Source organism: Macrobrachium rosenbergii, chromosome 13 (assembly GCF_040412425.1).
Source record: "Macrobrachium rosenbergii isolate ZJJX-2024 chromosome 13, ASM4041242v1, whole genome shotgun sequence".
Lineage (NCBI taxonomy): Eukaryota > Metazoa > Arthropoda > Malacostraca > Decapoda > Palaemonidae > Macrobrachium > Macrobrachium rosenbergii.
This window is the reverse complement of record NC_089753.1, coordinates 7,082,456-7,095,477: the sequence shown is the minus strand read 5'-3', so window position 1 is coordinate 7,095,477 and position 13,022 is coordinate 7,082,456. Positions and strand designations below refer to the sequence as shown.

At 35.5% G+C, this 13,022-nt stretch overlaps 1 protein-coding gene across 1 annotated transcript in view; it reads right to left on the bottom strand.

The window, feature by feature from the left end:
- The window catches only part of LOC136844876 (ankyrin repeat domain-containing protein 29-like), a 523,757-nt gene that overhangs the window by 354,493 nt on the left and 156,242 nt on the right, over positions 1-13,022 (bottom strand).

Below are 13,022 nucleotides of genomic sequence, written 5' to 3'. Positions count from 1 at the left end.
CCGGATGTTGATTTCAATTAAAACTTGTAACCGCTTCAGCCGCTTAATTAAGCAAATCTGACAATTTCAATCTCATAAACATTTTTGTTGCAGACATTTAGGCTTACTAAAATCTCTCTTATCAAGGCACCACTCGGCACATTTCTCATATTTACCTTTAAAATATTAATCATCATTATCATCATTGAACCCTCACAGGTGCGTTAGTGACGGAATATCAACAAAAAAATCGAAAATAATTCCATTAATAACCTTGCTTGGAGAGAGAGCGATTTTCTTTCGTCTTGGTGATGACCAAGCTACGGTAAAATGAGCTGTACTTTATATATTTCGTTCTCTATGATTGTCTTTTTGGGTTACCAAGGTACTCCATCGGTATAGAAGCAGGAAGAATATTACAAATAATAATAACAATACAACTCTCGAATACCTAAAACAGACGACGGAAGACAATAATGGAGAGAAAAGTCTTCGCCGTCATCAAAGGAATACTTTCTGTGACTATAGAAACATCAGGGACACCACCACTGACACCAAGTGCCAATACTTCAATCATCTCTCTCTCTCTCTCTCAGTCAATCAGTCAATCAACCTCGAGTACCTTTGAGAAGAAAAACACTGATGTTAAAGGCTTCCACATCACTAACGACTAATGACTTCCATAGTCACCTACGATAATCCAGAGTATCAATCACATGTAAGAAAAGCATCAAAACTGCGAAACTGATGGAAACTATATAAAAAAAATGTAGTACACTACCATTAGCAGAAACAGAGTAAAAAGTGGACCACCATTAACAAGGCAGAAAGGGAAAAGTGCTTCAGCGCCAGAAGGAATATCATCAAAAAGTGCACTGCCACTACCGGAAACAACATTACTAACATCGGGAAAACAACGGAAAATGAACTACCATAGCTAGAACAATAACGGGAGAGTGCACGACCAACTTAAATCAGAACAACAACGAACATGGGAACTGCTATCAGAGGGAACAACAACGAGAATGTGTTAAGTCACTTTCTATGACAGCAAGGACTGGCGCTAGACATATGTCGACCACCGCCTTCCAAATAATATCACCAGTAACAATAATAACAACATTAGCAACATCACTACCAAGTGAAGCACCAAACAGTAACATTTGAGTTACTATATCTGTAAAGGAGAAGCAAAAACAAGATCTTGAAAAGCACGTCGGCTGTTCCTTTCATTCCACCCACAACGACAAAGAGAAAGGGAAACAGCAGAGGAGAGGAGAGGAGCCCTTCCATCGGCCAGTAACAGAAACATTTCTTATGCACAGCAATATTGCTCTCTTGCAGATTCAGGAGCAGCAGCAACAACAGCAATAGTCAATTGCCTGCTTTCGGGGAGACCCCACACCCACCAATAAGAGGACCACGAACAAAGCCATTTCTTGTCATTTGGGAAATTCATGACCTAGTCGGGAATTGATATGAATAAGTTGCAGGCTCCTCCTGTCAGAGAGAGAGAGAGAGAGAGAGAGAGAGAGAGAGAGAGAGAGAGAGAGAGAGAGAGAGAGAGAGAGAGAGAAAAGCTGGATAATACGACGCTGGATATTCATGGATTCATCGCCAGGGTTCTAGATGGGGGGAACTGGACTCCACTTTTTTTTCCCTTTGCGTTTTGATGTTTTTGTTTGATTACGTTTTGCGTAAAGTTAATTGACTTTTTTTGTTGGTGTTTTTGCGGAGTTGCGTTTTATGGGAACTAATTTGGTTTTGAGTCGGGGTTTTGTTTGCGCTATGACCATCCTGAATACGCTGGGTTTTTGAAGAGGCAGAGATCGTTTTTCGAAAGTACGTAGTATATGTCGCCATATATACACATATATTGCTTTCATGCGTGTTTAGTTTACTTGCCTCTTTTTTATATATATTATATATATATATATATATATATATATATATATATATATATATATATATATATATATATATATATACATATATACATATATACATATATATATATATATATATATATATATATATATATATATATATATATATATATATATATATATATATATATATGCCACATGGAAAAAGCAAATCGAAAGGTATAAAGGTATATTCCCGACCAGTTCCGTTTTAAGACATTTTCAACGGAACAGTTACATAGAAGCAGAAATTTCCAATTTGTATGGTAGGGTTACAAACTGTTCAAAAGAACATACAGACGGTTAAAAGCAGACCCATAATAACACCGAAAAACTCACCTGAACTGCCTGAAAGATATTCCTCATTTACCTAAAAGCTTCAGTGCTAATACGACACCTGAAAACAATACACTGAAAGATTCACTTACAGAAATATCCTGGCCATTCCAAAGGTTGTTCATATCAAGTCCCTTGTTCGTAATGTGACAAATTCTATAAAAGTTATAAGAGAATTCTCAAAAAAAGAAAAGAGAACCACATAAAAAAGTATTATAAAATAACGGACAGACGTTAAAAATTTGTACTGTGCTGAAACATTATATAATTGAGTCTGTTTCATGAAATAAAGTTTTGATAAGAACAAGAATAACAGCTAGGAATGTACAGAGCTGATCCACTGATTTCCTAATAGAACGTGAATTGTTGAACATTTCACTGGGAACTAACACAGATAACACACCTTTCGTCTGTTTATTGTAAAATAATGCTACTATTTACTATTTATGAAAGTTTTGAAACAAAAGCAATCGTCGATAAATCTTTTGTTTCATCTCATAAGCACACACACACATGTATATATCTCTACACACATATATGTATATATATATATATATATATATATATATATATATATATATATATATATATATATATATATATATATATATATATATATATATATATATATATATAAAGCGCAACCAGCCAAAAGCGAGATTCGTGACAGAATGGCACAGAGCCGAACCCACACTTACTAAGTCCGTGGATCGCTCCCGCCCTACCAGCAGACTTCTAAATGTGATGCGGTTCACTCATTCATTTGCAAAACTGGATTTGCAACACCAACGCTTCTAGCGGCATAGGGGCTCGCAAACAGGGACGTCAATGGTCGTCATAGCAAGATCGTGTTTTCGAGTGCTGTGGAGAAGTCTAACGAGTTTGCCAATATTTGAAAATAACATTGCTCGTTTATTATGCTCAGATGTTTCGTGAAAGAACCTCAGTAAATGTGCCAGTATAATTATAAATTGAAGAAATTTACACATCTATTGTTGAAACTATAAAAGATGCAGACTGTTTGAACACTTTACTTTGAAAGTCGGAAACTTCATGACAAAATCGAAGGTTTAAAACACGACATGACCACAGAAAACATTCATATCTGTAATCATTAATCAGTCAGTAAGAATAAAAAATCTATTTATTTAGTTTCTGTAAAAGTACATAGGCTAAATATTTCCATGAAACAGAAGTAGCCTATTTTTATGATTATTCCGTTGATAAATTAATTATGAATAATATATAGGAAATAGTAATTCTATTTATTATTCCGTTGTCTGTAAGACTTTTGAAGGTAGTGCGATTACAAACTACTCCCTAATTATAACAGTAAATATTGTTAATCTTAAATTGTTGTTTACTAAGTTTGAACAGATTAGTTTGAATGACGCGACGGTGGCCTTTCTTGAGAACTCTGAATTTTAAAAATGGATATATTATGAAACATGACAAACTCAAAATGACCAGGTCTTAGTCGGGTATTGGGCGACAAGCCTACAATGATCACTGACCAACTGATGCTGGCAACTGCCCATCCATAAGGCAAGGAAAGAATAGGTCCGTATAAGCTGTAAAAGTCTTTCAGTGAACACTGTATGAACTTTGAACTTCACTGACTCTAGTAAAGGAAAAAAAGTACCCGAGACCCCTGATGGGGTATAATAGCAGCAATAACATTTGAGGGCCGCACTGGATACCTTAATTTGATTATGCGGACGCAACTCATCACTGTAAATATTACAGTCGTTTTTTATCTTTCTCTCAAACCCTATGTTAAAAAATGTAATTTTTCGCCTGTGCGGGAAGAGGGGAGGTGCACACCCTGAAATGTATCCCCTTCCTACACACACACACACACATGTATCTATATGTGTGTGTGTGTGTATGTATAAAGACAGGAGTTCGATCCGCATACATGTAGTTAGCTGAGCTCCATATAAGTTCTTATTGGTAACTCAAGTGGCTCCCCTTGACATTGGTACTCACAGGTTGACTGACAACTTATGGTCCATATATCAACTGACTGCAATGACTCAAGGCCTTTTTATAATACATTTACATGTGAATCTCTCTAACAGCTCCTAAGATTTCACTTTTAACAACTGTGTAACCTAACAGCTCCTAAGCCTTCATGGTCGGCATTACTCTGTGATAACGACCTTCGCAGCCGCTTAAGGCGCTGCAGGGTTGTTTACAAACCACCATCCTCCCAGCTCTAAATGGGTACCAGCGTTTGACTATCAGAGATAGGGCGTGGGGCTAGCAACCCCGTCCTTAAACAAATTAATGAGAAACCGGAAGGCTGTACCCATCTGTTGCCACCCACCTCCTAAGGAAAAAAAGGTCTATGATGAAATATATATATATATATATATATATATATATATATATATATATATATATATATATATATATATATATATATATATATATATATATATATATATATATATATATATATATATATATATATATATATATATGTATATATACAACATATATATATGCCGTATATATAATGCTTAACGTAGCTGTTTTAACATTTATTTATTGACTGATTTGTTAAATTTGAAAGTGTCTTCCTTTCAATTATATTCTCTGTTTTTACACCATTCCATTGACGTATTGTTCTTTCTACGGAAGAAACTGAATGTGGGCATGTTATATTCTCTGCATTCTCTGCAGTTATCGGCATAATCTTTAGTTTTGAAGTGAAACATAGAAACTATTTCAGTTCATTCATTAGGTCCTACAGTTACTATATTTTTTATAGTTGTTGTCTTTGTAGTAAATTAACCTCAAGGTTTGACTTCCATACTCACATATAATCCATTGTGAAATTTTACTTTCTTTAAAAAGACATTTCCGTAAAGAGGAGAAAACTGAACGTAGCCCTTACCTCCATACAGTCCTCGTTACAGCTCGGCTCCTACCTTTATTTAGAAAGAAAATAATTTTCTTTTTGTCTTTATCTATGGCTTTACCTGCGAGGCAGTCGCCACAGCAGCAGCGACCACCTCTTCACGTTCATTTGCATACAAAGGCGATTCTCGGGTATTCGAGGGGACTTTTAAAAATGAATAAATGAATAAGGCATTTGAGGGGACTTTTCACAAATAAATAAATAACTCAGGACGAGGGGAATTTAAACAAAACATAAGTTTGGTGTTTAAAGTGCCTTTTAAACGGAGCATATAAATAAATAAGACATTCGAGGGACTACTATAAAATAAATAAATGAAGCATTCGACAGGAATATTATCGGAATTACAAAATAAATATGACATCTGAGTGTATACAGAAATAATAAATAAGGTGTTCGAGGGTACTATTATCGGAACGAATCAACAAATAACGCAGTCTACAGCACCTTTGACAATGAATAAAAAGTATTCAAAAACGCGTTCAACAACAACCATTTATGACTTATCTGAACAGAATGCTATTCCAGGAGACTTTTTCAATAAAAACAGTTAACTAAAAAAGCACTCTACTGAAGACCAAGATGTGGCCAGCACGACCTTTCCTTCAATTTCACTTCATAAGAGACCAACCAAAGAATCAAGTTACACAGACTTGAGGGGAGCTGTTTGGTCTCCCGCATAATACAATAAACAATTCTCTTCATCTTCTCCCAGTGATTACAGCGTTATTGCCTGCGCTTTCTTTTTCTCATTATTTGTCCTTATTTCTATTTCTGTTCCTATTAAATGGTTAGTGATGTAATGAGCCCGGCCACGTGCTCGAGTGGCTACTACCTAACCTTATCGAAAAAGGGCCTACTATGGAAGTTATATTTGGAGTAGCCGATTTAACTGAACAGCATTTAAAGTAGGCTGGGTTTGAGTCAATGCGGATGAGATAGGCAACGGGGTGTCGGTGTCCTGCTCTTGCCCAGGTATGACGGACAGAAAAGGAAATAGAAGAGCCTTGACCACAAGGAAGCGACGAACCCATCTTCAGAAAGATGACCGGTTAGACGTCTTCTAGCGGCCGTGCGTTTGATGACCTTATCAGTGTCAAGTGATGATAAAAGTGATTTTAACATTGCGATTCTTCAACGAAAACCTTTCCCTTTAGGGGATAAGCGCCCACGCGGATCATCAGACCCACACGCACGCCCTCATGCACTCTCACAAAATGTAAGCTCGATCACTTCAACTGAGACAAAAGGGCAATCGCCCAACTGTCATTCAAGCAATTACTCTTTTTCTGCGCTTCATCGAATAGTAAATTTAAGCGTCGTTCCACTTCAAAAACCACTTTGCACTTTAGTGTCATGACACTTTGAAACCCCTCAACATTTCCCGCATTATTTTAACAATTGTTTTCAGTAACATCCCCGTCTTCTGTCGACTTTTGGCTTACCCACAGTCGCTACCTACTTCTTTAAAAGAGATATATATATATATATATATATATATATATATATATATATATATATATATATATATATATATATATATATATATATATATATATATATACACACACACACACATATATATATATATATATATATATATATATATACTGTCTATACATATAGATATGGGTGTGTGTGTGCTTGAGGTAAAATTAAATGTACAATTCTCCATTAAAAGGTACAAAACGCAGAACGGTTCAGACTTTGACTCTAAACACTGTATACATACATACATACATACACACACGGATATATGAATATATATATACACACATATACTGTATATATATATACATATATATATATATATATATATATATATATATATGTGTGTGTGTGTGTGTGTGTGTGTGTGTGTGTGTGTGTGTGTGTGTATATGCAGATGAACAAAGGAAGAAAATTAACATAGCAGACAAATAATTTAGATATTTACATTACTCATGACGGGGTGACAGTATAAACGAACTTACAGCCAGCTGAAGACATACATTAAATTTTGTAGCGTCACCTCAGCATATGCGATGTACGTTTCTACTTACTATATATACATCAGTCCTCTTGAAGAGATTTTAAAACTTGACTTGAAATTATATGTATGTATGTATGTATGTATGTATATATATATATATATATATATATATATATATATATATATATGTATAATATATATATATATATATATATATGTATGTATATATATATATATATATATATATATATATATATATATATATATATATATATATATATATATATATATATATATATATATATATATATATATATATATATATTTCACCAACGACTGAAATCAAATAATATACTTAACTATACCTTACATGAACAGGATACTTCCATACATAAATCCTTATCTTTAAATATATTTTTGTAGTTAATATTTTAATGCACACATTTTTACGCGATTCACAATATCACTGTCAGTTCCATACGTACTAAATATACTTCAAGGTAAATGATACTTCAGGGTAAATTCATCTTTCTACAACTCGGTAATTACATAACTTTTAGCTTAACGGGCCGTGGCAGTTCTGTGTTTTGTTACTTGCGTATGGATATGCTAAATTTAACCAGGCTTCTTTCTGCACTTGAGTTAGGCTGTTAAGCAAAGCACTTTTGGCCAATCAGCGCTTAACACAGTAAAAAGAGGGAGTTGGAGTGGTTAGACAACAAAATAAAGAGATCGAGAAAATAAAGTAAAAATGATCAAAAGGTGGAAATCGGAGAAACCCCCCAGTTGCATTAAGAACTTAATTGTCAGAGAGGTTGGACGGCAAGATTGAAGAAAGTCATTAATTACGTATTTTCTTCTTTATCAATTCTTGTCTCTAGACTTCCTTACCTACATAAGAATGCACTTAAGCTGTACATAATCTCTAGTATACTTACATGAGAATTTCACTACACTTTCTGTACTTATACAAGAATATTTATGAAGTGTAAAGCTGCTGTATTTTCCATACTTACAGAAGAATACACTTTGGGTTTATTTACTTTTATCTACATTTCTGTAAGAATATAATTAGTAGTTAAAATCTTTTGATACTTTTCATAATAATATAGATTATACTTTACAACTTTCGAAGATATTTAGGATTATAAATACGCTGCAACTCTTCGCAACTTTCTATTGCATAAGAATAGATATACTATAGACATACATACTTTTATACACAAAGTGCAATGTCTGCACGTTCTTCAGTTCCACCGAACTAATGCATACCTCACCGCAAAACGGAACGAAGTTAACCCGGGCTGTTTAGAACCATAAAATGTCAGACAAATGGCGAAATAATGAAATTCTGCCGTGACCAAACCAAAAAAAAAAAAAAATCTCAAATGAAGGAAACGAAATGAGGCTAATACGTCTCAGTCATGCCATGAGGTTGAAAGAAAAAAATACTTCCAGCAGCAAGTCCATTGTCTTAGAAATGACATTTTTTTTTTACGGAGACCCGTCGGGTTAAAAAATCCCTCTGTATATTGCATTTATTTATTTTTTCTGTTAACGGTGTTTCTGTATAAAAATACATTTAGTGTATGCCCCTTTCGTGCTATTTATTTCAGCTTCAGTCTAAAACGGTATTTTAGTTAAATAGTTAAGTAAATACCTTATTTCATACCCACTACATCCACATTCTGAAACATAATATATTTCATTTCTATTAAGCAAACTATCAACAATGGCCGTATTTTCTAATTAAATATGCTGATTATGTACCACCACATATCTCATCCCCATTATATATAAAACCTATGGTTCCAAAGTTCCTTCAATTGCCGTTAACTGTTACGTGTAGGAATAATATTAGAATATTTAAGTCCACAATAATTACAGAGAAGGACGGACTTGCTATTCCGTTAAACCGAAAGATCAGTTTGCCAGCATTGTTTGCACTTGTTTAAAGCCGCCATATTTAGAGTTGTACCATTAAGGACAGGTAATAATATTACAAGTACAGTTGTGAAGACCTGAAAACATTCTACCGATACAAATCTGGCACTGATATTTTACAGCTTTGGATTCTCTTTCAGTTAATAATAATAATAATAATAATAATAATAATAATAATAATAATAATAATAATAATAATAATAATAATAATAATAATAATAATAATAATAATAATAATAATAATAATAATAATAATAATAATAATAATAATAATAATAGTAAAACTTTAAAAAAATACTATCGCTTGTTTAAAACGTTTAGTTACACATCACAGTTATGCATACGAATTCAGATTATTTCTTTTGTATAATGCATATATATACAATTACAATAGCAATAATAATTTTCATATAATCGTCAAAAACATCATATAACATTCCCCGAATAGCGACCACAGTCGCAATGAAATGCTAAGATGAGAACAGAACCTCAGGCACCCGACATACCGACCAGACGGACAGTCGGACTCCAAGAATTTCAAATGATCGGAGAATACCCAAAGGGTCTGGGGGAGGCGGAAGATGGGGAATTGGGTTGGGGGTTGGTCATACAGGGGGTGGGGGTAAGGGTAGATACGGGGGAAGCAAAGGTGAAATGCAATACTAGCCATTAACTCATAACAGTTAATTAGGAGGAGGAAATTGCAAGCTCTGGCTGCAGACGAAGGGATCGACGTTCATCCCCCTGGCAGTCTCGGCGAGAAGCGCCACTTCAGATCCATCCTTGGCTTCCTGCGCTAAGAGGAAATGGAGCCGTCGAAAAAAAGCTAATCCTGGATTAGAAGGCGATTAGAGTTTTTAACACCCGGCCATTCACCGATGTCATGTGGCTAATTCAGCTTCTGTCAGAGGATTGGTCAATACTCTACGCGATATGAGAGGGATACTCGTATGTCGCTTCATATGATGTGCATAATTTGTATACAACCGGTATATTACAGACCGGCAAATAATATTTCATATCATTAAACAAATAACAGGTCGTTTAATACGATACATGTTATTGTTTTCAATTAGTATCGTTGGGAAAGAGAAGTAATTCTTCATACAATATAATGCAAAAACCTGTAATTGCTGATACGCTTTTATAGACAAAGTAATACATTGCATGCTGCAACTTATTGCCCTGGAATTACATAAATATACATTTCAGATAATGGAGAGCCACATAACACAACCAATACAATGAAATACGATCAGCTGGTTAAAAATTAAGTGAAAATATATGGAGATTTACGAAATGTGAAGTCTGAAAGCACTGCAGATACATCACATCACGAAATGATGGAATTTTCAGTAATATATTCCACTTAATTTCATCAATGCATAATTAATAGGTATTAACACCACAACCTCACAGATATACAAAACGAAAATAATCTCCAATGTGGTCCAGCTGTTACCAGCGTTGCCTGACCCTCGAGAATCCTGAGATCGGCCACGACAGGGGACCAGCGACTAAAGTACGTTTCCTGAAAAAGACCACTCTGCTCTGTTGACCAAAGAAGGTAGTAAGTCGACTGTTGTGGATCGCAGTCAGGAATGAGCAGGGACAAGAGCTAGTCACCTCATCCGAAAATACTTCCTGACTATATATATATATATATATATATATGTGTGTGTGTGTGTGTGTGTGTGTGTGTGTGTAGTATAGACGTGTTTATGGTTAAGTATACCATAGTTTAACCAGACGACTGAGCTGATTAACAGCTCTCCTAGAGAGGGCTGGCCCGAAGGATTAAACTTATTTGACGTGGCTAAGAACCAATTGGTTACCTAGCAACGGGACCTACAGCTTATTGTGGAATCCGAACCACATCATACCGAGAAATGAATTTCTATCACCAGAAATAAATTCTTCTAATTCTTCATTGGCCAGCCGGAGACTCGAACGCGGACCCAGCAGAGTGCTAGCCGAGAACGATATCGACCCATCCAATGAGGAACTACGTGTTTATGGTGTATGCATGGTTTAACCAAATACGTGCATGGACGTGTAACTCAACAACCTTCCTTTCCACATAAAAATATTTTCTAGTTGATACATTTCTCATTCTTCCACCCCCTCACGGCAAAATGACAGTCGATATATACTAGGATTAAGCCCACTGAGAGAGAGAGAGAGAGAGAGAGAGAGAGAGAGAGAGAGAGAGAGAGAGAGAGAGAGAGAGAGAGAGAGAGAGGTAGCGTACAGAAAAAGACAATTATTATGTTAAAATCTCTCATCGTATATAATGTTCCATATAACTATACTTCATGAAAATGGAAATGGAACGTCAAACGCAGAGGCGTTTAATCGAAAGCAATGAAACACTGAACGAAAAGCGATGGAAAATGTATAAATTGCAATACACGGTCAGGTCTGAAACCCATCCTCATAATATACTGCCTGCCACAATATCTATTATCCATGATACGCAAGCAATATAAAAATAAGAGAAAAGCAGGTCATGGGGAATGCCAATATACAGTACTAATTAAATTAATCTCTGATTCTAAAAAAGGTAATGTACACCGGTACATTAGCACAAAAAACGACAACCAAGCAATGTCAGTAAACCCTGTATTTCCGTGTGTGGACATCACACACAAACACTGAGTTTGCAGCTCAACTTCTCCATCTCCCAATACTTTTGGACAGGCTTTCCGATGACAGCCTTTAAATCCAAAACGAAATGATCTAAACACAAGTGAAAAATGAGCCGAAGTTTCTTCGGCGCAATCGAGTTTTCTGTACAGCGTATAAACAAGGCCACCGAAAACAGATCTATCTTTCGGTGGTCTCTGTATAATGCTGTATGAGCCGCGGCCCATGAAACTTTAACCATTGCCCGGTGGTGGCCTGTCCAATATCGTTGCCAGAAACACGATTATGGCTAACTTTAACCTTAAATAAAATAAAAACTACTGAGGCTAGAGGGCTGCAATTTGGTATATTTGATGGCTGGAGGATGGATGATCAACATACCAACTTGTAGCCCTCTAGCCTCAGTAATTTTTAAGATCCGAGGGAGGATAGAAAAAGTGCGGGCAAAAAAAAAGTGCGTACGAACAAACAAAGCCATCTCAATAGTTTTCTTTTACAGAAAACTAAAAACTATCATTCCCAAATAAATTCGAACCCATGCTGGTCAGAAGACTGAGGTGAGCGCTAACCAACCACACCTCCCCAACATAAAAGCTTCCAGTCTTCTGGAGTACACAAGGTTATTTTTCTGTATACAACAACATTACTCTACCTGTTACAAACCCGACATTAACACCCGCCGTCCTCCAGCCCTTGGCAAACCTCTTTCACCTGGCCCTAAAATATGTAGAATGAAAGCGACTTGATCACAAATCCGGGACGGTACGTAACGTCCCTGGAGTCTGGATTGCCTGGTTGACATTCTCGTATATTACCATCACTTTTGAAAGCACGGGTGCCGTTAAACTTGTACACATAATATACACGAAAAATCTCAAAGAACCGGACTCTTGGTTAACAAAAAAACAATCACACAAAGTACTTGTACTTTATAAAAGGCATGATCTCGGAAATTATACTCACAAAGACTGAACAGAATTTTCCCTTCTCGGCCAGTCTGCCGAGTCTTATGCACAATCAACGCTTACCTGTAAAGAAAGAAACTCATCATAATCTATATGTATATGCAAAATGCAGAACGTGAAAAAACACGATTGTTATTATTATTACCATTATTATTATATGGTTTGAGAACACCATTCAGTAGTAAACAAAAACAAAAAACAAATACAATGAACACGAGGCGACAAGTGCAAAAGATTAAATCCATAAACAGCATTTCACATTGTGTAAAATCTAACTAAAAAAAACGTGCAGCCACAGGGGAGGGGACTCCAGAAACATGAAATAATGT